Consider the following 4,971-nt stretch of genomic DNA (forward strand, 5'->3'; position numbering starts at 1 on the left):
GGGCGCGCGGGAGCGGCCGGAGGGAGATCAGGCGGGTCTCGGGCGGAGGCGGAGGGTCCGCGCCCCGAGGACGGACGGCGGGCGACACCTGCGCGCCTCGGGGAGGGACGCAGGACGAGGACACGGGCGGGGACGCGCGGCTGCCCCGGGGACCTGGGCGAGGCCCAGCGCGCAGATGCTCACAGGTCCGCGCGGCCTCCCCGACGGCCCCGCCTCGGCTCTGCGGGTGTCCGGGTTCCCCGCGCAAGGCCGGCTCTGTCCGCCGCCCCGTCCAGCCCACAGGGATCGAGAGAATCAACTTCGCGGCCGGGACCGAGGGGAGCGGCGCAGTAGCGGCGCGCGGCGGCGGAGACGCAGCTGCTGGGAGGGAAGGTGCGGGTCCCCTGAGCTCGAGCCCCGCCCCCAGCCCCTCGCCCCGCCCCCAGCTCGGAGCTGGCGGAAGAAGGATATAGAAACGACCGTGGGGCAGGGACTCCCCATCAACTATCCGTCAGGGAAAAACACCCTCAGACCATATCATCTTATGGCTGAAAGTCTGTCCTTTTACTAGCCTCTCTCTGTTTCCCCAGCCCAGTCGACCACTTTTCTACTCTGTTTCTATCAATTTGACTTTTAAAAAATTCCATATGTGATATCATGCGGTATTTGTCCTGTCTGGCTTATTCCACTTAGCATGATGCCCTCCAGGTTCATCCAAGTTGTCACAAACGGCAGGATTTCCTTCTTTCTCATGGCTGAGTAGTGTTCCAGTGTGTGTGTATGTGACCTCTTCTTTATCCATTCATCTGTTGTTGACCGACACTTAGGAGGTTCCGTACCTTGGCTATTGTAAGTAATGCTGTCATGAATATGGGAGTGCACAAATCTCTTTGAGATACGGTTTCAGTTCCTTTGGCTATAAACCCAGACGCGAGGCTGCGGGATCATATGGTAGTTCTGTTTTCCATGGTGGCTGCACTAATTTTGAACCAACTGGGAACTGACAGTGCACAAGGATTCCCCTTTCTCTGCATGCTCACCAATGCTTAACTATTTTTTGTCTTTTTGATCACAGCCATACGAACAAGTGTGAGATGATATCTCACTGCGGTTTTGATTTGCATTTCCCAGATGGTTAGTGACACTGAGCATCTTTTCATGTATCTGTTGGCCATTTGTGTGCCTCCTTTGGGAAAATGTCTATTCAGTTCCCCTGCCCATTTTTTAATCAGGTTGTTTAGGGGGTTTTTTGGTCTTGAATTGTGTGTGTTTTTAATATATTTTGGATATTAACCCCTTAACAGATAGATAGTTTGCAAATATTTTCTCCCATTTAGTGGCTTGCCTTTTCAGTTTTTTGGATGGTTTCCTTTGCTGTGCAGAGCTTTTTTCTTTTTCTTTCTTCCTTCCTTCCTTCCTTCCTTCCTTTCTTTCTGTATGTCTTCTTTGGAGAAATGTCTATTTAGGTCTTCTGCCCATTTATGGATTGGGTTGTTTGTTTTAATGTTGAGCTGCATGAGATGTTTATATATTTTGGAGATTAATCCTTTGTCCACTGATTCGTTGAAAAATATTTTCTCCCATTCTGAGGGTTGTCTTTTCGTCTTGTTTATGGTTTCCTTTGCTGTGAAAAAGCTTTGAAGTTTCATTAGGTCCCATTTGTTCATGTTTGTTTTTATTTCCATTTCTCTAGGAGGTGGGTCAAAAGGGATCTTGCTGTGATTTATGTCATAGAGTGTTCTGCCTATGTTTTCCTCTAAGAGTTTTATAGTGTCTGGCCTTACATTTAGGTCTTTAATCCATTTTAAGTTTATTTTGGTGTATGGTGTTAGGGCTTGTTCTAATTTCATTCTTTTACATGTAGCTGTCCACTTTTCCCAGCACCACTTATTGAAGAGGCTGTCTTTTCTCCATTGTATATTCTTGCCTCCTTTATCAAAGATAAGGTGACCATATGTGTGTGGGTTTATCTCTGGGCTTTCTACCCTGTTCCACTGATCTATATTTCTGTTTTTGTGCCAGTACCATGCTGTCTTGATTACTGTAGCTTTGTAGTATAGTCTGAAGTCAGGGAGCCTGATTCCTCCAGCTCCATTTTTCTTTCTCAAGATTGCTTTGGCTATTCAGGGTCTGTTGTGTTTCCATACAAATTGTGAAATTTTTTGGTTCTAGTTCTGTGAAAAATGCCATTGGTATTTTGGTAGGCATTGCATTGAATCTGTAGACTGCTTTGGGTAGTATAGTCATTTTCACAATGTTTATTCTTCCAACCAAGAACATGGTATGTCTCTCCATCTGTTTGTATCATATTTAATTATTTCATCAGTGCCTTATAGTTTTCTGCATACAGGTCTTTTGTCTCCTTAGGTAGGATTATTCCTAGGTATTTTAATCTTTATGTTGCAATGGTAAATGGGAGTGTCTCCTTAATTTCTCTTTCAGATTTTTCATCATTAGTGTATAGGAATGCAAGAGATTTCTGTGCATTAATTTTGAATCCTGCAAATTTACCAAATTCATTGATTAGCTCTAGTAGTTTTCTGGTAGCATCTATGTATAGTATCATGTCATCTGCAAACAGTGACAGCTTTACTTCTTTTCTGATTTGTATCCCTTTTATTTCTTTTTCTTCTCTGATTGCTATGGCTAAAATTTCCAAATCTATGTTGAATAATAGCGGTGAGAGTGGACAACCGTGTCTTGTTCCTGATCTTAGTGGAAATGCTTTCAGTTTTTCACCATTGAATACAATGTTGGCTGTGGGTTTGTCATATATGGCCTTTATTACGTTGAGGTAAGTTACCTCTGTGCCTACTTTCTGGAGAGTTTTTTATCACAACTGGGTGTTCAATTTTGTCAAAAGCTTTTTCTGCATCTACCGAGATGATCATATGGTTTTTCTCCTTCAGTTTGTTAATATGGTGTATCACATTGATTGATTTGCATATATTGAAGAATCCTTGCATCCCTGGGATAAACCCCACTTGATCATGGTGTATGATCCGTTTAATGTGCTGTTGGATTCTGTTTGCTAGTATTTTTTGAGGATTTTTGCATCTATGTTCATCAGTGATGTTGGCCTGTAGTTTTCTTTTTTTGTGGCATCCTTGTCTGGTTTTGGTATCAGGGTGATGGCGGCCTCGTAAAATGAGTTTGGGAGTGTTCCTCGCTCTGCTATATTTTGGAAGAGTTTGAGAAGGATAGGTATTAGCTCTTCTCTAAATGTTTGATAGAATTGCCTGTGAAGCCATCTGGTCCTGGGCTTTTGTTTGTTGGAAGATTTTTAATCACAGTTTCAATATCAGTGCTTTGATTGGTCTGCTTATATTTTCTGTTTCTTCCTGGTTCAGTCTCGGGAGGTTGTGCTTTTCTAAGAATTTGTCCATTTCTTCCAGGTTGTCCATTTTATTGGCATGTAGTTGCTTGTAGTAATCTCTCATGATCATTTGTATTTCTGCAGTGTCAGTTGTTATGTCTCCTTTTTCATTTCTAATTCTATTGATTTGAGTCCTCTCCCTTTTTTTCTTGATGCGTCTGGCTAACGGTTTATCACTTTTGTTTATCTTCTCAAAGAACCAGCTTTTAGTTTTATTGATCTTTGCTACTGTTTCCTTCATTTCTCTTTCATTTATTTCTGATCTGATCTTTATGACTTCTTTCCTTCTAACTTTGGGTTTTTTTTTTGTTGTTGTTCTACTTTCTCTAATTGCTTTAGGTGTAAGGTTAAGTTGTTTATTTGAGATGTTTCTTATTTCTTGAGGTAGAATTGTATTGCTATAAGCTTCCCTCTTAGAACTGCTTTTGCTGCATCCCATAGGTTTTGGGTCGTTGCGTTTTCTTTGTCATTTGTTTCTAGGTATTTTCTTTTATTTCCTCTTTGATTTCTTCAGTGATCTCTTGGTTATTTAGTAGTGTATTGTTTAGCCTCCATGTGTTTGTATTTTTTACAGATTTTTTTCCTGTAATTGATATCTAGTCTCATAGCATTGTTGTCAAAAAAGATACTTGATACGATTTCAATTTTCTTAAATTTACCAAGGCTTGGTTTGTGACCCAAGATATGATCTATCCTGGAGAATGTTCCATGAGCACTTGAGAAGAAATTGTAATCTGCTGTTTTTGGATGGAATGTCTTATAAATATCAATTAAGTTTATCTTGTTTAATGTGTCATTTAAAGCTTATGTTTCCTTATTTATTTTCATTTTGATGATCTGTCCATTGGTGAAAGTGGGGTGTTAAAGTCCCCTACTATTATTGTGTTACTCTCAATTTCCCCTTTTATGGCTGTTAGCATTTGTCTTATGTATTGAGGTGCTCCTATGTTGGGTGCATAAATATTTACAATTGTTATATCTTCTTTTTGGATTGATCCCTTGATCATTATGTAGTGTCCTTCTTTGTCTCTTGTAACATTGTTTATTTTAAAGTCTATTTTGTCTGATATGAGAATTGCTACTCCAGCTTTCTTTTGATTTCTATTTGCATGGAATATCTTTTTCCATTCCCTCACTTTCAGTCTGTATATGTCCTTAGGTCTGACGTGGGTCTCTTGTAGACAGCATATATACGGGTCTTGTTTTTGTAACCATTCAGCCAGTCTGTGTCTTTTGGTTGGAGCATTTAATCCATTTACATTTACGGTAGTTATCAATATGTATGTTCCTATTATCATTTTCTTAATTGTTTTGGGTTTGTTATTGTAAGTCTTTTCCTTCTTTTATGTTTCCTGCCTAGAAAAGTTCCTTTAGCATTTGTTGTAGAGCTGGTTTGGTGGTGCTGAATTCTCTTAGCTTTTTCTTGTCTGTAAAGGTTTTAATTTCTCCATCGAATCTGAATGAGATCCTTGCTGGGTAGAGTAATCTTGGTTGTAGGTTTTCCCCTTTCATCACTTTAAATATGTCCTGCCACTCCCTTCTGGCTTGCAGAGTTTCTGCTGAAAGATCAGCTCTTAACTTTATGGGGATTCCCTTGTATGTTAATTGTTGTGTTT

This window comes from Globicephala melas, chromosome 17 (genome assembly GCF_963455315.2).
Source record: "Globicephala melas chromosome 17, mGloMel1.2, whole genome shotgun sequence".
Lineage (NCBI taxonomy): Eukaryota > Metazoa > Chordata > Mammalia > Artiodactyla > Delphinidae > Globicephala > Globicephala melas.